At 51.9% G+C, this 21,112-nt stretch overlaps 1 protein-coding gene across 2 annotated transcripts in view; it reads left to right on the top strand.

The window, feature by feature from the left end:
* Positions 1–453: 453 nt before the first annotated feature.
* LOC146398476 (uncharacterized) overlaps positions 454–21,112 on the top strand; it is a 32,737-nt gene continuing 12,078 nt past the window's right edge. The window contains exon 1 of one of the 2 annotated variants that reach the window (XM_084981293.1): positions 454–724. The gene's annotated coding sequence lies outside the window, so the exon portion shown is untranslated. Of the gene's footprint in view, positions 725–15,951; positions 16,620–21,112 lie in introns of those variants that run through there. The other variant, XM_084981294.1, reaches the window with a different exon arrangement.

Raw genomic sequence — 21,112 nt, 5'->3', positions numbered from 1 at the left:
CCCTGGTTCTGCCCCAGCTTGGTGGAGCTGCCCCGGGCCTGCCTGCAGTGACTGGATGGGGACAAAGCCCTGTCCTGGGCTGCAGGCAGGACAGGCCTTGGGGAAACGTGTGCTCTGGGCTCTGGTGGCCTGGGGCGGAGGGGAGACCTGGGGACCACATCCTGGCTTCCTTCCAGGATGCTCCTGGGAGCCCCTGCTGCAACAACACACCTGCCCGGGGTCCCCAGCTTGGCTCTGCTTCCAGGGAGCCCAAACTGAGACCCGGGAGGAGACGGACTTCAGAGGCGGACAGTTCCTGCACAAGCTTGGGAGGGGGAGGCAGCGGGGTCCTGCGGGGCAGGTGGATGGGTACACGGTGGGGTCAGAGACCGTCTGATTTGAAAGTAACAGCCGTGCGCCCAGAAGGGGGAGCGCTGGAGCAAAGAAGGGCACGTGCTGCCCCTCGGTGATGATGAAAGGCTGAGAAGCATGGGCCGGGGGTTTCCAAGGAGCCTGGGGCTCTTTGCAGCGGTGAGTCCTAGTCCTCCAAGGGTGGGCTGTGCTTTTGCCTCCTGGGGGCGGGATTAGGAACAGTGGTGCCCAGGAGGGGCTGCGGGCCTCATTTGCCTGCTCTCTGGCTGTATGGGGCCATTTCTGGTAGTTTCTGCTTCCCTGCACTGCTTTCCCGCCTCTGTTCACCTGCAGACCTGACGCAGCAAGCGTGGCCCCTCTGACAGCAGAACTGGTGAGTGGAGGCCAACTCCCCGTTTATATTCCTTCATAAAAGGGCTACCGAATGCACTCAGCAGAGCGCCGCATCTGGTACACAGTAAGCGCTTAATACATGGTCGCTGCTGTGTGCTGTGCCTTCCGCGCCAGCTGGAGGGGACATGATGAACTGACAGCAGTCAGCCACCGAGAGGGGTAGGAACCAGTAAGACAGGGCTTCCGAGCACGTTCTCACATCTGCACCACGACCCTGTGAGCTCAGTGGGGCGGGACTGTTGGAACCAGAACCCCAGAACTTTGGAGCCGAGGGCCTTGGAGGTGACCAACTCCAGCCACCTCGCTTACAAATGGGCAAACTGTGGCCCAGGGAGGAGAAGCGACCCCCTCGGGATCACAGGGTGAGTGAGGGGACGGGTCCCCTGAGCTCAAGGCAGAGCTCGCCTGGGTCCATCTGGTGGATGGGAGGAGAAGGCTGGGGACATGTTCTCAGGCTTTTGCCAAATGTTCAAGTGAGACACTGACCGTTCCTGAAAAGGGCCTTATTAACTAAGGCAAGAGCAGAGGAGGAGGAAGAGGCCCAGAGCTGAGACAGACTGAGGAGAGTGACACTCCTTGGTGACCAATTGCATAGGAAAGGAAAGACAGATGACAGATGGCATAGGAGCTTCTCACTTAGGAGTCCCTGTTGTGGCACAGTGGAAACGAATCCAACTAGGAACCATGAGGTTGTGGGTTCGATCCCTGGCCTCGCTCAGTGGGTTAAGGCTCTGGTGTTGCCATGAGCTGTGGTGTAGGTCGCAGAGGCGACTCGGACCTGGCGTGGCTGGGGCTGTGGTATAGGCCAGCAGCTGTAGCTCTGATTCGACCCCTAGCCTGGGAACCTCCACATGCCACAGGTGCAGCCCTAAAAAGCAAGAAAAAATTTTTCATTTGGTAAAAGCGAGATGGTGATTAGTTGAAGTGGGGACTACTGAAGTCTTTTGAGTTGTGATGTTTGCACGTCTTTGGGATAAAAGGGCCTTTAAAGCTGGGAAACGTCAGGTGTGAGAGTAGGAGGGACAGTACAGGATACCAGCTGCCCACACTGAGGCATGATTTGTTTTCTTCTCCATCCCAGGAACACGTGTTAAGAAACCGGTTTTAAGGTACTCCCTGCTCCCACCCCCACCCCCGCCCCCGCCCCCAGACGGCCTGCCTTGGTCCCAGAAGATAAACTGGGCCGGGAGGAACCACAACACAGAACTGCTCAGGACGTGCTTGTTTGAGATCCAGGCCGGGGTCAGAATTGACCTTGGAACCTTTCACGAGGGCGCGAAATGAGCAACAGAATCCCTCCACCGCAGAGCTCAAGGATTGAGTTCTGTGACGGGAGAAGCAGTCATATATGGTTTTAAAAACTGTTCTCTTTTGTGGGGCAAAAATGCCTGCGTCCACTACCGTGATGAAGCGAGCTGGATTATCTGCCGGCAAATAATTCCATCTCCGGTGCAGGACAGGAAGTGATGCTGTAACTGCCGTCTTCGACGGCGGAGGAAGGGGCGTTGCCTTCCTCCTTCTCAACAGTCCCTGTCAACTGGACCCTGCCCTCAGGGGACTTGAAATCTGGGTGAAAAGAGTCAAAGCAAGGTTTATCCCGGAGAAGAGGCCCCTCAGTTAAGGCCGCACTTGAGGTCACAGAAGTGATTGAGGTTTGACGTTTTCTGGACGGAATATGGGAGAGAAACGGGAGGCAGGATTCCGGTGCGATGGGCAGCCCTGGAACCAGCCTGCCGGGATCCCTCTCGCCTTTGGGTAACAGCATCCGTTTCCCTGGAGGACCACCTCCACGCCCACCCATCAGGCTTGTTTGTGTAGAGACAGCCCCACACTCCGAAGCCCGGGCAGACCCACCATCCAGATGTGCTCATCAGGGCACTGCAGCCCCAAGGTCACACGGGGGCTGGGCCAGACTCCCTGGTCCCGTGGGACTCACCCTGGGTCTTCTGCTAAAACTGTTGGGGAAGGGCCCCTTGTCTGCTGGGGTTGCTGTGCTGGTGGGAACATTGGAAGAGACCTCCTGGTCACTGCCAGGAGGTCCTGCCTGAGAGGTGACAGAGACCCCCGAGTAAGCAAAGCCCAAGCTTGGGGACACAGCTGTGACAGGCTGGCTCTGCGACTGACTCGATGCATCCTCTCTCTTACTCAAGGCGATTTCAACAGCGATAGGACAACAGCGACAGACTCAGAAAGGGTCCCCTCCCACCCCCCGCATGGAGCTTGGGAACATGAATATTGAAAACGTGCTGCTGGAGTTCCCATTGTAGCTCAGCAGGCTAAGAACAAGATACAGTGTCCTGAGGAAGCAGGTTCAATCCCTGGCCTTGCTCAGTGGGCTAAGGACCCAGCGTTGCTGCAGGCTGCAGTGTAGTTCTCAGATTCGGCTTGGATCTGGTGTTGCTGCGGCTGTGGTGTAGACTGGCAGCTCCAGCTCCAATGTGACCCCTAGCCTGGGAACCTCCCCTAGAAAGAAAAAAAAGCGCTTCTCAGACTTATCTTTGGACATTGCGTGTGCACACAAGCTTGGGGGCTCTGGGGTCCTGACCAGCTGACGCCCCCCGTCCAGCCCTTCGTACAGGGCAGAGGCGGGACGATGGAAAGGGCATTTCCCCTTCATCACTGAAGCTCAGGATCTGGAGTGGCCGTAGGTCCTGCCATTGAGCTGAGGATGGGGAGCTGGGTGGCCTCCCGTGACCTGTGGGCCTCGTGTGAACTTGAGCTGGGTCTGAGTGGCATGAGCAGAGCAGGGTGGGGCACGGAGCTTGCCCACACGGTCCCCGTGCAGCTGGAGGAGATCTCTTCGTGGCAGCAGCGTGGGGTGGCTTTTTGTCTGGACCCGCCTCCTGGGGCAGTGGATGGGCAGTTCCGGTGTGGGTCCGGGTCCTTGAAGCGTCGCCCTCCTGCTCTTATGTGGACTCTGTCCTCCCAGGGAAACCCTTGCTGATTAAACTAACCAGAGCAGACCCTGCAGCATGCCACCAACCTTAGCCAACACGGTGCCAGGCATGTTTTTAGGGAAACCAACCATAGGCTTTGTCAGATTTTCGATAGGTTTTGGAATCCCAAAAAGGCCATTTCCTGCTGGCTAAAGATAGCATGTGGAGAAGGGAGCCCTGAGACGGGGCAGTGAGGGAGGTGCTGGGGGTGGGGGCTGTTCAGAGGAGGATAAATCAGCAGAATCCACGGTCACAGAGAGAGATGCTGGAATTAGGTCATCGCCCTTGGCTGGTTCAAGAAATTGGAGGCAGAGCCCTCATGCCAGTAGGGCTGCGGGGGAAATGGGGCTACGAGGGGCTGTGGGGGGGGGGGCAGAAAGTTCGTGATGCAAATGCGTGAAGCCAAGGAAAGCTAGGATGTTAGACTGACCTTCAGGGGTAGGAAAGCTGTGTTCCCTTCTTCATCCTCCCTCCCTCTCTTTCCTTCTCTCTCTCATCCTCTCCGTTCTTCCCTCCCTGCCATACATTCTAAGCTGCAGACGCAGCCAGTGGAGCAGGAGAGATGGGAAAGGGGGAGAAGGGCGTGATTGATAAGCTAAGCCTCAGGATGCCATGGAGCAGAGATGGCTGCAGAGGTGGCCCGTGTCCCTTGGGGACCTCGCAACAATGTCGGAAGTGGAAACGGACGAGAGAGCGGAGGGCAGTGTGGACGCTGTGTCTGCTGGCTTCTCTTCTCTATGGAGCAGGAGGCAGGAGCCTGTGACGTGAGCAAGAGGGTGGCAGGATATGTGTGGAGCCTGGAGAGGAAGGGCAGGGGCTGCTTTGGGGAGTGGAGAGGATGCTTGGTCCGTCAGTCTCGTCCAGCAACAGCAACAGAAAACCCTGCTCAGATCAACTTGAACAGAAAGGAAAGCGGCTGATCCCGTGGTGGAAAGTCCAGGGCAGGGCTGCATCTGGGAGCTCAGACGCCGTCATCAGAACTGGCTTTTTTCCCTCCTTCCTTTATGTTGGCTCCACTGATGGGTCCCTGGCAACAGTGGACTCCCTGTTCGGGGGGTCAGGCACAATGCAAAAGGAGAGGTTCCCCCCTGGAGGTCACCCCTCAGCCCTGCACTGCCCCTGGGACTAGACCAATTGGGATGTAAGCTCATCCTTGAATCCATCACTGTGGCCAGGGATTTCCATGGCTCTGATTGGCCGGTCTCTAGGACATGTGACCACCTGTGATCCAATCACCATGGCTGGGGGGTTTCAGAATGATGAAAAGCAGATGTGGGTCACCTGTTCCAGCCCTAAAGACACCGGGAGCCTGGCCTCGGGCAAACCAAATCCCCTGCTCCGAAACCCGGGGGGAGGAAGATGAGGAGCTGAGGTACCGGAGGCGGGCGATCACCGTGGATGACGGACGTTGCTTTAGCACAGGGAGGGCTCCTAGGTTCTTAGTAAGGGCAAGGGAAGCTTTCTGCTGCCAGGGTCAGAGCATGGCAGGAACGTCAGATGACCCACAGCCTGAAACAGTGGTGGGGACCGAGAAGAGGAGGCTGAAACCTGACTTAAAGGATTGTGCGGAGGGCAGGAGGTTAGGAGCACAAATACACTGCTGAGCCAGCAGAAGCAGTTTCGAGACTTTTTCTTTAAAGCAGTCCTTGGTGTGTGGGGAGAAAGCAGAAATGTTGGTAGGAATGTAGGGAGAAAAGAACCCACTGCAGACACTTCTAGCGAGGATGCAAGGGGCTCTCTGTTAGGCACTGATTCATGGGAAATTCCCCACTGGTCCTTAGAGAGGCAGTTCCCCTCCTTGCCCTGCTCTGGGACACACGCAAACCCCAAGTTAGGGCAGATGGACCTGTGCCTCATGAGCATCTACTCCTGGGAGAAGTGTAACAACACGCTTTGGAATGACCCCCATACGCGGGGCGAGGAGCTGTATCCTTAGATTGGCTGTGCTGCCGTTAATCACATGTACGGAAGCTGGTACTTAAAAGAGCTGGGCCACCAGTGAATTGGGATGTAATTTGCACAAACTCTGCTTTCAGTTTTAATTTTAGGTTGCTCTCCTTAGGGTATTTTTCACAGCAGCAATGGTGTTTCTCGATTCCCGGTCCCCTCTCCACCCCCAGTCTCAATTTTCCTCTTTGGCTCTCTACAATAACCAAGTCTATTCTCTCAAAGATCTATAGTTGAGCAAAGAGACATTGATCCTGGAGTTTCTGTCACAGTTCAGCGGAAATGAATTCTGACGAGTATCCATGAGTACGCAGGTTCAATTCCTGGCCTTGCTCAGTGGGTCAAGGATCCAGCGTTGCTGTGAGCTGTGGTGTAGGTTGTAGACACGGCTTGGATCCCATGTTGCTGTGGCTCTGGTGTAGGCAAGTGGCTACAGCTACGATTCGACCCCTAGCCTGGGAACCTCCATATGCCACGGGTGCGGCCCTAAAAAGGCAAAAAGCAAACAAACAAAAAAACAACCATTGCGCTGGTGGTGAAATGGAACCGTGAGGGCTCCAATAATCCCTGTGGGACAACTTTGGCGTCAGAGTATAGGGGGGAGTTAAATATCTACTTTAAGCAAATATGTGTATGTTTTTATCTATTTTAAGCAAATAGGTGTATGCTTCCTAACACAGTAGGTTGCACCATATTTCTTTTAATGGGCTTTTTGTGACAACAGAGTGCCTCCAGCCTCTTCCTTCCTATCAACTCAATGTGGCTGGTAGAGTGATCTTTCTAGAACACAGCTCTGACAAGGCTGCCCTCCACGCAAACACTTTTCCAGCCTAGAGAACATGTTCAGATTCCTAGGCCTGGGGTTCTGGATCCTTCAACGTCTGTCTTCAGTCTTCCCTTTCCTTTTCATGTTTTAGGTTTAAATGTTAAAGGTTTGAATAACACGGGAAAATGCAGAGAAGACTCTAATGGGCATTGCAGTGCCCACGGCCAAGATCAGCTTGTCAGCGAGTCTGCCGTCTTTGTTTCATGTCTGTTTAAAGAGAGCCTGACAGGTGCAGTGGGCTCTCCCTGCTGCTCCGCATCCCCACCTGGCATTCAGTGTCGCTGCCACCAAATTCCTCCCGGCGCCCTGGAGGGAACCACTATCCTGAAGTGGTTCTGTATCCTTCCCATCCGTGTTTATATATATTTGTTAATTGTATGTGTCTATAGATGTTACATGGTATCGTTCAAGGAGACAGACGTTCACATCATAGCCCTACTTGTGTTTTAAGAGTCAATGTCTTTGAGATTTATCCATGTTAATAAGGCAGATCTAATTCATTTACTTCAACTGTCTTATGTTCCCATGTATGGAGAGATCAGAATTTATTTGTGTGTTCTCCTAATGATGAATGTTAATTTTGTTTCTATGCCACAGTGCTCGTATGCACATATGTGGGTTTCTCTAGGGCAATGGTTTTTCAACAGTGTGTTCTATTAACCTACTTTGGAAACTTACCGGTAAGAGCAGAAAGTAAGGACACAGAAAAGAGGAATGTTACGATTATTTAACAACTCCCTCCAGGGATCACCATCCTGAGGCAACACGGAGAGTAATCAAGAAACATTTGGCTTCTAAACAAAAAACATTTTTTTTCTGGGAACCTGGTAGGAATTGGAATGTGCTTTTTGCTTTGGCAGCTGAGAAGCTGGACAGCAAATTTGCAGCCCACAGTGGGACTTCCACAGTGCCGTGTGGTGTGGATTCTGGCTTCTATTCCTTCCCTGGCTTAAGTCTTTTTCCTCAACTTTATCACTTCAACTTGTGTGTGTGAGTTTTATACCTATGTGTGTGCATTGCGTGTATGTGTGTGCTTCCCAGAAGCATTTGTGGAGTGCAGCGTAAATGAATCAATGAATAAGTAAACAGATTATTTCAGCAAGACTGCAAGACGAGGCAGGGCGGAACAAGCAGATTGAATTATCTGTACCTATTACAGAAAACTACCTGAAAGCTCATTTTTGTCAAGACACATTCCTCTTTCATAAAAATGTCGTTTATCGTTTCCTAAATTTGGCGTTTTCAGCTGGGGAACCAAGTTCAACCCCATCCTAACTAAACATTTCATAGATGAAAGGTTAGAGTGTCGTGTTTCCTTGTTTTGATCAAAGTAAATAAAAGGACAATTCATGAGCTTGCTGATATCCAGCGATTAGAGGCAGGAAAGACACAAGCTGTATAACTTAACAGCTGAAATAAGCCCACACCATTAGTCAATGGATCCTTCTCTTTGGGGGAAAAAAAAAAAAAAAAGTTCAGGTCTGTGAATGCCACAATCCACCTGCAGAAGATTGTATGCAAATCATATGCAAATTAACACGATGTGATGAAAGTGACTCTAGGCAGTTATCTCGTCTCACATGTTCAGCTAACAAGGAACTCAGGGTGTAACTGTTCTTTAATAGGATCTTGGGATCTGAGCCATTCTTTGGCCCCGAATAAACAGGACTTTTCCATGCCTTGTGTTATATGTTCTGTTGTGTTATTTATAGATTGAGTCTTTTTTCCACCTCGATTTAGTAACACCTTCTGATGTTCAGACCCATCCTTTCATCATCAAGGTCCATTTTTTTCCTTTTGTGATTGTGGACACAGTTGGTCTGTCCATAATGTGGAAAGGGATTTCACGTGCTTGCTTTTTTTCCCTCTGACCTACTGTTCTGCTTTGGTTCCATCTTACACGCAGATGGGTTTGGCAGTTTTTAATGACTTGGCAGGCCAAAACAGTTTCTGCAGGAAAAACATTCTTTTAAAGGAAAAACCAGTCCAACCAGAAATGTTTTGTCCCAATGGACCTAACTGGTCATGGCAGTCGCTGGTTTTCTGGTTTACTCAACAATGAAGTAAAAATGAAATGACTGTCAGAAGCCTACCTGCGTCACCTTCACCTGGATGGATTTCCCTGCCCTCCCAATGTCGGGTTCCCTTCATTATGTAGGGGGTGTGGACGGACTGACCAATCAGGTGAACGGAGTTTAAAGGTCATTGAGTCTCCAAGTGGATAATTACCGGCTGAAACTTGCACCACATTCTGAAATCATTCATTTCTTCTTCTTCTTCTTGGATTTGTTGCCCAAATAACCCTGTAGGAAGATTTAAAATGCAAGAAGAGGCGTTCCTGTCATCTCGGCTCAGCAGAAACAAGTCTGATTAGCATCCATGAGGTTGCAGGTTCGATCCCTGGCCTGGCTCAGTGCGTTAAGGACCCAGCATTGCCGTGAGCTGTGGTGTAGGTCACAGACCCAGCTCGCATCTGGCGTTGCTGTGGCTGTGGTGTAGGCTAGCAGCTACAGCTCTGATTCGACCCCTAACCTGGGAACCTCAGGTGTGACCCTAAAAAAACCAAACCAAACCAAACCATCTTGTCTGTGAGCTCATACCTTCTTGTACAAGGTCTGTTTTGGGGTCTTCAGTCTCAGCGCGTCAGCGTTTTGCACTGGATGTTTCTCTGTGGCAGGGCCTGTCCTGTTCCTTGTATGATTAGCCGCCTCTGCTTTCACCCAGCAGAAGCCGTAGCACCCCCGCCGCCTGCTCTGGCAGCCCACCATGTCTCCCGATACTGATTTGCCCAAGGGTCCCTGGGGCATGGGACTTGGCAAAATTGCCCCCATTGAGGAGCATGGGTCTATATTTTTTTATCTGAGGAGCAAAGGATGATGAGGATGAAATCCCGTGGTCAAGGCAGGAAGGAAGCCGCTGGGTCTGGGGCAGTGGTGGCAGCCCCTGAGGATGGTGTGCAGGTTCGTGGGGCCCGTCAGGTGGGCATGGGAACCCCAGACCCAGCTCTGCCCAAATCAGGAACAACTAGTCCCTCTGTTGGGCATGTGTGTTGTAAATACTTGGATCTTCTTTCTAGGGCCGCACCTGTGGCATCTGGAGGTTCCCAGGCTAGGGGATGAATCGGAGCTGTAGCTGCAGCCTACACCACAGCCACAGCAATGCCAGATCCTTAACCCAGGGGGCAAGGCCAGGGATCGAACCCGCATCCTACCGATGCTAGTCGGTTTCGTTAACCGCCGAGCCACGACGGGAACTCATTTCACAGTGACGGCAGCGGAAGCTCGGGAGTGGTGCAGCGTTAGGACAGTTGATGCAGGTTGTTAGGAGCAGAGTAGCCGGGGAACAGACCTGGGATGCGAGCCACGCCTCTCACCTGCTCGCTGTGCCGCCTGCGCAGGAGGAAGAGCAGGACTGGATTGCTTCTCCATTCTCAGGTGTCTTCAAGGGCAGAGAAACGAGGGGCCTGGGCAGGGTCCACACCAGCCGAGCCCTATCGGCCCAACTTTGTGGGAGAGCCTCCCCCGTGGGCTGTCCTGTGACCTTCCTCAGCCCCTCTGTCTGAGACCAGGCACACACAGCTGGACTTGTTAGTCCCAGAATGCGTGCGTGTCCTTGCTTAAGAGACAAAAGAGTTTGGTGATTGCTGTGCCAGCCCCTTCAGGTCACATCTATTTGGGAGCTACAGTGTTAGCAAGCTCGTCACCTTGGCTGGTCTGCAGCCTTCTGGCCAGTCTCGTGCTGTCTGGCCATGAGTTTATGTGCAATGGATGTTACCCTGCAGCTGCTTTGTTCCCTGAGAGCTTTCTGGTTGCCTCTGATTGAGCCCCAGCCATTAGCACCAAGGCCCAGCTGACAAGAATGCGGTGCTATCAGCCTGAGGGCACCAGCAGTCAGGCAGGTCGTTTTCGGGTACTGTTTGGAGCTTCAGAGCCATGTGTCAAGTAAAGCAAAGAGGCAGCAATGGTCCTTTCCAAGGTAGAGACCCGAGATGCAAGGTGAAGCTGACTCAGCCCACAGGGCCGGGCTGGGACCCAGTGGACCCGAGTCAAGCTGGAGATGCCAGTCCAACCCAGGAATCAGGAGAGTACTGGGCGCTGGGAAGGTTAGGGATGCCCAGGACCATGAAGCATCACCACAGCCTCGGGTGGAAGAGCATCTTCCTCCCCCAAGAAAACACAAAGACCCACAAACAAGGCTCTGGATTCGGGGCAGACGGAGGAGTCTTTGCGTTCTTTCCTGTGTGTATGCATGCACACACGTGGATGCGGACATAGTCTTGGGTGTGCTGGCACTTTTCTAGGTGCTTGGGATAAAGCCATGGACGATATAAACATCTGTCGTGCTCACAGCGAGATCACATGATACATACATCTGGCTACATTTCTATGTGTGTGTACAGAATGTATATATGTCTGTATTTACCAAACCACATCCGCAAGAGACCTTCCTAGAGCCTCATAAAATATTGATAAACTGCTCTTTCTTTAAAGAAAAGATGATACACATGAAACAGAGAACTTTTTCATTGGCTTGGCGGATTAGATTGCAAAATGCAAAAGCACTTTGCTCCTGTACTGAGATGATGCTCTCATTGATACTGCGTATTGATTTCAGAACCTTTTTGTAACAAAGTGGTGCTACAGGAAGTAAACCTCTGTCCCTCGAATGTTCCAGCAATCGTGATGGGAATTGGGGACTGTTGCCAGGTCCAGGTTTTACCGCAGGCATTTGGGCAGAGCAGGGTCAGGGTTTGGGATGTTCTGGGTTTGGACTAGAGTTTGTGAAAGCCTGGGCTGCCTCAAGGTATTGATATTCTTCAGAGAGAATAAACTAGGTACAGAAATAACTCATCCCCTCTGCCAAGGCGTTCTTGGGGGAGTTCATCTGTCTTCTTATTTCAAGACTTAGAAAATGAGCCCCTGCAGTTGAAAATGAAACTGCGGGACATTTATTAACAACCACGCTTCCTCTCCTTGAACTTCTTTATTGGTACTTTGTTGCTAAGATGTAACAGCTCTGGACTGTAGCGTAGATCACTCTGAGGCGCTGCGTTTTCAAAGGCCCTGGGCAAAGACTACGAGGGACTCTTATTCAAGCTGGTGGGAAAGCACGATGGCGCAGCCACTTTGGAGCACAGTGGGCGCTTTCTACAAAGCCAAGCATCTTCTTTCCGTGTGGTCCAGCCACGGGTCAGGCTCCCTGGTGTTTTTACCTGAAGGAGTTCACACAAAACCTTGCGTGCAGGTTTTTTAATTCCATTTCTTTTTTCTTTAAAAAATTCTTTTGTTTGGTGTTTTGGGGCCACACCTGCGGCCTATGGAAGTTCCCAGGTTAGGGGTGGAATCAGAGCTACAGCTGCCAGCCTGCACCACAGCCACAGCAGCACCAGATCTGAGCCGCATCTGCAAACTACACCACAGTTCACAGCAATGCCTGGTCCTTAACCCACTGAGCGAGGCCAGGGATCGAACCTGCCTCCTCACAGATACTCATGGATGCTAGTTGGGTTCATTACCACTGAGCCACAAGAGGAACTCCCTCTTTTTAAAATGTTTCAACTGTTTGAGGTATAGATAATTTACCATGTTGTATGAGTTTCAGGTGTACCGTGGAGTGATTCAGTTATACGCATATATACATATTCTTTTTCAGATGCTTTTCCATTATAGGTTATTCCAAGATACTGAGTAGAATTCCCTGTGCTATTCAGGAGGTCCTTGTTGTTAACCCCTTTTATATCCAGTAGTGTGTATCTGTTAAGCCCCCAATCCTAAATTATCCCTCCTCCTCCCCTTTGGCAACCAGAAGTTTATTTTCTGTGTCTTCGAGTCTTATTTGTTTTGTAAATACGTTCATTTGTATCATCTTTTTAGATTCAGCAAATAAGTGGTATCATATGATATGTCTTTCCCGTCTGACTTCACTTAATGTGATAATCTCTCGGTCCAGCCATGGGGATGTTTAGAGCAGCTTTATTCATAATTGCCAACACTTGGAAGCAACCTGGACGTCCTTCTGTGGGTGAACGGCTGAATGAACGGTGGTCCATCAGACAATGGACTAGCCTGCAGCGCGAAAGCAAAACAAAGCTGTCGAGCCATGAAAAGATACACGGAGGAGACGTAAATGCATGTTACTAAGTGAAAGGAACCGGTGTGAAAAGGCTGCATATTGTATGATTCCAGCTCTGTGACTTTCTGGAAAAGGCTGTGGAGACAGTAGAAGGGCCAGTGGTTGGCAGGAGTTGGAGGGGCGGTGGGGGATGACCTGGAGAGGCGCAGGGGACTTGAGGGCCTTGGAAGTGCTCTGTATGGTCCTGTCATGCTGCGTGCATGTCATTATACATTTGCCCCAAACTGCAGAATACACAACACGGCAAGAGAACCCTGTGGCAACCTCTGCACCCTGGGTGCAGGGTGTAGGGTCATCGTTTGTTACAAATGAACCATCTGGTGGGGGGTTGACACTGGGGGAGTTCGTAGTGGGGGACGGGGGACGCATATATACTCCCAGAATTCTCTGGGAGTTCCCGTTGTGGCGCAGCGGAAATGAATCCGACTAGGAACTATGAGGTTGCAGGTTTGATCCCTGGCCTTGCTCTGTGGGTTAAGGATCCAGCGTTGCCATGGGCTGTGGCGTAGGTCGAAGATGTGGCTCAGATCCTGCTTTGCTGTGGCTGTGGTCTAGGCTGTGACTACAGCTCTGTTTAGACCCCTAGCCTAGGAACCTCCATATGCCACTGGTGTGGCCCTAAAAAGACAAAAGACTAAATAAATAAATAAATAAATAAAAAGAAGAAGAAAGAAAAAAAAAAAAGAATTCTCTGTACTTCCGCATAATTTCTCTGTGACCTTAAAACCGGTCTAAGAAATAAAGTTTGTTTGTTTGTTTGTTTATTTATTTTGTCTTTTTGCCTTTTCTAGGGCCGGTCCTGCGGCATATGGAGGTTCCCAGGCTAGGGGTCTAACTGGAGCTGTAGCTGCCGGCCTACACCACAGCCACAGCAACACGAGATCCGAGCTGCGTCTGTGACCCACACCATAGTTCACGGCAACGCCAGATCCTTAACCCACTGAGCGAGGCCAGGGATCGAACTTGCAACCTCATGGTTCCTAGTCGGTTTCGTTAACCACTGCGCCACGATAGGAACTCCAAAGTTTATTTTGTAATGGCCACACTTTCAGCCGTATGGAAGTTCCCACACACCCCCACCCCCGCCAAGGGATGGAATCTGAGCTGCAGCTGCAGCCCAAGCTGCTGCAGTCAGATCCTTAACCTACTGCTCCACAGTGGGAACTCCAAAAATAATGTTTATTAGAAAAAAAAACAAAAACAAAAACACCTTGAAACTGACGGTGGGTTTAATGACCCAGACCTCAATGGTTGAAATGTGACCGGTCAGATGGGTCTTTTTCTAACTTCGTCCACATGATGAAGAACGGATTTGGGCAGGGATGTCCGCCGGTGGGGCCTTCCTCGCACTCCCTGAACTCCTTCTTTTTCAGCGAGATTTGCTGGTGCAGCCGTGGTGCACCCCCTGCTTTCAGGCCCTGAAAGCAGCATTGTGCAAATGCAGCCTCTGTGCCCGCTGGCAATTTTCAGTGATTGTTTACAGTGCTCTAATTTTGACACGCGCTCTAAAGGAGCTTTGTGTATGCTGATTGCAGAAGGTAATATTTCGGGCCTCGGTAACCATGGTAATGAATCCTCTCCTCCCAGAATGGGTGCCAGCTGCGCCAGCCTCTCGATAGTAGCGCCCCAGCCTTCTGCTAAGGAGGGAGTTTCATCGGTTGTGGGAGGACTTCCCCGCGTCCCGTGTTTGCCTGGCTTTTGCTAGTGCCCTTCCTCGAGAACGTGAGAGAAAACCCATCCCGTTGGCCAAGACCTGGATCGCAAAAGGAAGACCTTCCTGGTTTCAGAGGGTAGACTGGGCTGAGCTAGAACCTTTGAAGGCCATGTGGGTCCTGCAGACACCGCCCCCACCCCCCTGCCCGCATCGACCGTCTCCCCCAGGCATGCACAGGGGGCTCTCCATCAGTGGCTGCTGGAGAAAGGCGTGTAAATATTTCAAAGATTTATGCTATGAATAATTTAAGAGAAAAAAAAAAAGCGCCTAAACTCTCCTTGAATTATGTAATGGGAACTTGGAAATATGTTCGCGTTTTGCTGTATCAGATGGAACTCCTTTCTGTGGGAGGATTGGCGTGGAAATGTAAGTCGTTGTTTTCTTGGATGCCCCTGGCTAACCATGGGACTGGGACCGCAGAGACAGGAGCTTCGTGGCGGGCAGGAGAGCAGAGTCTGCGGGGAGGATGGCTTTTCCGTCCACGAGCAGGCAGGACGCCCTCAGCCGCTTTCGCGCGCCCTGAATCCCTAAGCACAGCTGCTTCTAGGCTGGGCAGCTCTTTGGGGAGACAGACCTATGGAAACCTGACCTCCAGAACACCTGCTGTGCATCCTTTGTCCCTGCTCATTGAGACACGCACCTGGGGCCTCCGGCCCTGGGCTGGACCTTGACTGTGACGCTGGGTTCTCACCAGCAGGAAGGGGTGTGAGAGGCAGCCTGAGTGTGTCGTCAGGCTGACATGTAGCACTTTCCACGCGGCTCCACGTGCTTGTCACGTGTCCACTTATTTCCCGCTTCTAAGAACTCTGATGTAGGTGCTATTATTTCTGCTTTACAGATGGGAAGGGAGGTACAGGGGTCATGCGACTCACTGGTCCAAGGCTGCCTGGGTGGTAAGTGGCAGGGCCACGCAGGACCCACATCCAAGAGTCTCTCTCAGTCTCTGTCGCAACCCTGACCGTGTGAGAACGCCCACCGGGAGGCTCCGCCCGTCGAGCCTCAGTGCTGCCACGCGCCCTTGGTCCTGAATACACGCCTTTATCTCGCAGCATCCCAGCCCCCTTCCCCAGGAAATGGAAATCCTAGCACCTGCTTCCCCTGGGGGCTTGGGAGCCTCGGATGCGGAGTTGAGACCAGCCTTTTAGAACCGCTCTCTGGCTGTGCAGGTGGGTGTCCTGAGATGGTGGTGATGACTGCTCGGAAGGTGAAGCACAAAAAGACATTCCTGGATTTCCCCCTGTGGCGCAGTGGATTAAGAATCCCACTGCAGCATCTCAGGTGGCTGCGGAGTCGTGAGTCCCAACCCCGCCTGGCGCAGGGGGTTAAAGGATCCGGTGTTGCCACAGCTGCGGTTTGGATTCAGTCCTTGGCCAGGAACTTCCCTATGCCGTGGGGGAAGCCATTAAAAAAAACCCTTAAGTGTTTAAAATATTAAATATTAAAATAAGTAATAATGATTCAGATTTCTCCGAACGAGGTGATTAAGAGCTCACTTATTGCAAATTATTGTTCCTATTGGATTTGCTTGTAAGTTTAAAACCGAGGATCAGGTTTAAAGCTGAGTCAGCAGGCTGTGTTTGAGAGAGAAGCGGAGAAGTAAGAGAGAATTACAGAAGAGGAAAGAGAGACGGAAATGAGAGAATTTCGTGTTTCAGGCTCGATAGAGTTCTCACCTTCCATTTTTCTTCCTTCCAGAAATGATAACCTGACTCTAGATTGTCCCCTTGGGATATTTTCCCGAGAAGGAAAAGCTGCAAGAATGTTTAATATGCTTACACAGTTCTCCAAAGTGATCTAAAATAGTCACTTCCATAATTATTTTCTTGCATTATTTTATTGGAGTAGTTACAATATTATATAAGTTGCAGGTGGACTATCTAGCGATGAGCAATTTTAAAGGTTATGTTCTGGGGGTTCCCATTGTGGCTCAGTGGGAACGAATCTGACTAGCATCCATGAGGAGGCAGGTTCGATCCCTGGCCTCGCTCAGTGTGTTAAGGATCCAGCATTGCCATGAGCTGTGGTGTAGGTCACAGATGCAGCTCCGAATCCGCGTAGCTGTGGCTGTGGCGTAGGCTGGAAGCTGCAGCTCCGTTTTGAGTCCTGGGAACTTCCAATATGCTGCAGGTGTGGCCCTAAAAAGACAAAATAAATAAATAGAAAAAGGTTGTATTTTATTTATAGTTGTAAAATATTGGCTGTATTCCTTGGGTCGTACAATATATCCTTATAGTTTATTTTACATATAATGGTTTATATCTCTTAATCCCTGTCCCCTCTCTTGCCCCTCCCCCCTCCCCTTGCCCACTGGTAACTGCTCGTTCTCTATATTTATAAGTATGCTTCTTTTTATAATCACTGATTTGTTGTATTTTAGATTCTACATCTAAGTGGTGTCATATCACTTGCCTTTCTCTGTCTGACTTAATTCACTCAGCATAATGGCCTCCACGTCCATCCACGTTGCTGCAAATGGCAAAATTTCATTCTTTTTTACAGCTGAGTAATATTCCATTGTGTATATGTACCACATCTTCTTTATGCATCCGTCTGTTGATGGGCATTTATAGTGCCTCCATGTCTTGGCTACTGTAAATAATGCTACGGTGAACATTGGGGTGCAGGTATCTTTTCACATCAGTGGGGTTTTTTTTCAGGTGTATACGCAGGAGTGGAATTGCTCAGCCATGTAATAGTTCTGAGTTTTTCGAGGACGCTCCCTACTGTTCTCTCCAGTGGCTGCACCAGTTTACATTCCCATCAACAGCGTAGGAGGCTCCCTTTTCTAATAAGCACTTGCTTTAAATGGAGATTTGTTTTTGGAACTTAGCTGCTCATGGCCAATAGTATGAAACCTTTTATTACCATAGCTGTATTCCAGACTCCAATTAACAGGTGGAGAATACGGGGACTTTGGTCTGTCCAACCAAGAATCACAGTGGGACCAGCTTTACCGAACTGTCCTTAAGAGAGCCTGACTTTATTGCCTCCAAAAGTTGATTTTAACCTTGAGTGCGTGAGTCACAAATGCTCACGTTTTGGGAAAGTGGAGCGTAGGTATGAGCGTCTTTTCTGGCACCAGCGAGGGTTGGGAACAGAACAGCCTTCCTGGTGGCGGGGGTTTTTAAGCACATTTATTCCCCCTTCAAAACCTGCGACTGTCTCGGAAGGGACCCGCGGGTATGTGCACAAAAGAGCAGATGGTGCGTGAAGGAGAGAGACTATGCGGCAGCAGAAAATGAATTCGCTTATTAAGAAATCGGCTGCTTGAGACACCATGGCAGGTGTCCATGGAACGTGCTCGGGTGTGATTCAAGGAGGAGAGGGGCTTTCCCAGCTGCCTGCTCGGAAGTCAGGACTTGTCTTTGTCGCCACGATTTACAGCCTTTTTACGAACGCCTCCTCCGTGCGTCTGGGGTTCTAGCTTCGGTCCCCCGTCCAGGCCCCTCCTCCGAGGCCCTGCTTCCCAGCCTGCTCGCCATTTCGCTCTGACCCACGGATGCCCGGAACAGGAAGCGTGGAGCTGGCGGCTCCTCTGCTCCAGGCCCCGCTGGGCTGGGAGGGGGACCCGGGGACGAGGAGGAGTCTGGTTCAGAGGAGACCACAGCGGGGAGATGCTGTGTGGAGGTGGAGGAAGTGTGTGAATACAGAGTGTGGCCCAGTGTAGGACATCAGGGAGCGGTGGGGACTGTGGCAAGCAGGTGGCAGCGCACATGAGCAGGACAACTTTTGTGTGCAAACATCTGGTTTTTAAAACCCTTCCGACGAAGCCAAACACACTGGAGGCGGGACTCGGTCCCTGGCCGTCCAGCTCGCACGTGACAGTGAAACACGGGAGGGCAAGAGGCTGGAGGGGAGGTGACGGGCCAGGACACCCCTGTCCCCTCCCCTTTCCTGGGCCAGGAGTTAGGATGTTAATATTAAAATGCTCACAGAGAACAAAAAGCAGATACAAACAGCTTAAGCTCCTAGGCAGCCTAAGAACACGATGCCGAAGCCTCCAGTGTCGACTGAATCCTCGTCTGGGGCTGGCGGGCTGTGTGGACCCGGGGGAGTCACATCCCCTCAGCATCTGCGGAGTGGAGAGAATTGTCGTCACCACGTACGGCTGTCGTGAGCATCCAGTAAATTCACACAGCCGCTGGAAGTGCGTCTGGCACCGCTGAAGTGCTGGCTGTTGTTAGAGTTATGGAGGCAGATGGTTCCAGAAAAAGCAGAGATGCGCTGGCGGCCCGGGATGCCCCGATTCAGTCCTTTCCATTGGCCGCTTCATGGCGTGGTTGTGAGCTCCCTCCCCTTCCATATCCCCATCCCCATCCTTGGCTGTGCCGTCTTCCCAGATCTGGACTGAAACACCGAAGCGGCTAGGTGCATATGACCCACCTGGAGATCTGCTGAAATGCAGATTCAGATTCTGTGGATCTGGGCAACCGGGCAGGACCAGGGATTCTGTGCTTGTAATAAACTCACAGGTTTTGGTTTTGCCAGCTCTGAGAAGCCAGGAACCAGGACAGGCCTCCTTGGCATCCTCTTCCTAGCAAAGTGGTTTTGTTGGTTGGTTTGCTTTGGTTTGTTTTTTTTTTTTGCTTTCCAGGGCTACATCCCTGGCATGTGGAGGTTCCCAGGCTAGGGGTCTAATCGGAGCTGCAGCTGCTGGCCTACGCCACAGCCACGGCATCGTCAGGTCCAAGGCGCATCTGTGACCTACACCACAGCTACAGCAATGCCGGATCCTTAACCCACTGAGTGAGGCCAGGAATCGAACCCACATCCTCATGGATACTAGTTGGGTTCATACCTGCTGAGCCACGATGGAAACTCCCAAACAAAGTTTATGTCCAGGCTTTGCCTTTTAGTTTTAAGCCTCCTTGAGGCTCTGAGAGGCGGCCGGTGTGCAGGGGCCTCCCGCCCTCTGCATGCTCTCCTGCAGGGAGGTGGGGAGGTGCCCGCACCCAGAGCAGCCCAGCTCTGCCCATCACTCCTCCGCCTCCGCGCCCGCCGTGACTCAGGCCCACAGCGCCGTCATGGGAGAGTCTCAGGTGGGGAGACTTTCAGAGCCGTCGTCCAATCGCAGGACCCTGTGAACTGAGAATAAACAGCACAAAGGGAGCCTTATGCCCCAGACTTGTGCCCGCGACTCCCACCAGCCTGGCTCTGTCACAGCCCTGCGTGCGGTGCGGCCTCAGCGAATGTGTGGGGAGGTGTGACAGCATCTCCTGCTTGTCTGGGTACTTTAGACACAGGCCAAGATGCCCAAGCCACAGATATCCCCTGAATTTGTGAAGATGTCCCAGTTTTCTGCACTCAAACTACCCCTCCCCAATCCAGAAACGTGGAAACATCAGGCCACTCTGTGTTGCTACCAACTAACCCACGTGCAAGCGACCCCAGCACAGCGGAGCAGAGAGTGTTGTGAAAAGAAAGAAAACGCGGAGCTCCCTGGTGGCCCAGCGGGTTAAGGATCTGGTGTTGTCACTGCTGTGGCGCAGATTCGATCCCTGGCCCAGGAACTTCTGTGTGCCAAGGGCACAGCCAAAAAAAAAAGTGAAAGAAGACTCTGGATATATATTTTTAATGGGAAAATGATAATTCCCTAAAGCCAGGTCACATGACATGGTTTTCTACACTTCCAGTGTAAGTAGCCCCCAGTGCCAGACGCTTTGTCAGGGTCAAGGGCGTCCTTCGGGGCTGTTACCGTGGTCTCCATCCCCACCCTGACCCCACGTCGGCGACCCTCTCCACTCCCAGTGCTTGTGTGATCACGGACCTCTCTGTTCTGTAACCTTTGTTTCAGCCCGTTCACTGGTGCCAGGCGGGAGCAGACAGAGGCTAGATTCGAGCTGGAAAAGAGGAAGGGGACGAGGATTCAGTAAAACATGTGATGTGGGGTTCGTGTATTGGGCAGTTTGGAAGAAGAGAAACGAGGGCTGGTCTCAACACTGTTCCCCACCCAGCGCCCCGGCAAGACCAGCCTGCAAGCCCCTCATGCCATGTCCCTGAGGCTGGTGACGGATGGAGACATTCACAGGGCAGGGGGCGCAGGGGCAGCGAGGCCAGGAGGAAATGCCCCGCCCAGCAAAGCTAGGACAAGTCCCAGCACCCGGGAATGTCCCTGGGGACCCAGTGAGGCTATGACGCCCCACGTCTACTGCAAAGCTACTCATAACCTGTGACCTTGATGGGTGGTTTTCACGGTGAGAGGGACAGAGCAGGGGCTCAAGCAGTCCGCACTGGCAAATCCCCAAGAAAACCCCCAATTCAGGGAAGCATGTGGCTTTGGAAACACACACACACACACACACACACACACGCACACACAGGATGATGAGGGTGGAGGGTGGGTAGTGTCCCCAGGGCAGTGGCCAGGAGCCAATTCTGAGCAAGTCTTGGGTGTCAGAGTTTGGAGCCAGGAGGGCTGTGGGGGGGGGGGGGTCTCGGCTGTGCCCTTGGCAGAGCTTGGACTAGCAGTTGCTGCCCATCGTGGCCCGAGCCCCTCCCCCAGCCAACTAGGCTCCCCTCCCAGTGGCTCTGGCCACCAGGCCCTGCTTGAGCTGTGGCGACACCCCTTACCTGGGCCTGGCATCTGTTCGCAGGACTGCTTATGATTCTCCTCAAAAGCCCCCTTTCAAAATCAGTTTGCTGGGGAAAGAGGCCTTGACTGAATCATGCTTCACTGAGGCCACCATGAAATCCCCACCTTTGGCTGATAAATAAAAACAGTTCTTAGGGAGTTCCCATCCTGGCTCAGCAGGTTAAGAACCCAACTAGTAGCCACGAAGACACAGGTTCGATCCCTGGCCTCGCTCAGTGGGT

The sequence above is a fragment of the Sus scrofa genome, chromosome 11, assembly GCF_054392235.1.
Source record: "Sus scrofa isolate SSC_HxYL_T2T_F1_AM1 chromosome 11, Sscrofa_HxYL_maternal_Yorkshire_Landrace_v2.0, whole genome shotgun sequence".
Taxonomy (NCBI): Eukaryota; Metazoa; Chordata; class Mammalia; order Artiodactyla; family Suidae; genus Sus; species Sus scrofa.
The sequence above is the reverse complement of the archived record's forward strand: the minus strand, read 5'-3'. Positions and strand labels throughout refer to the sequence as shown.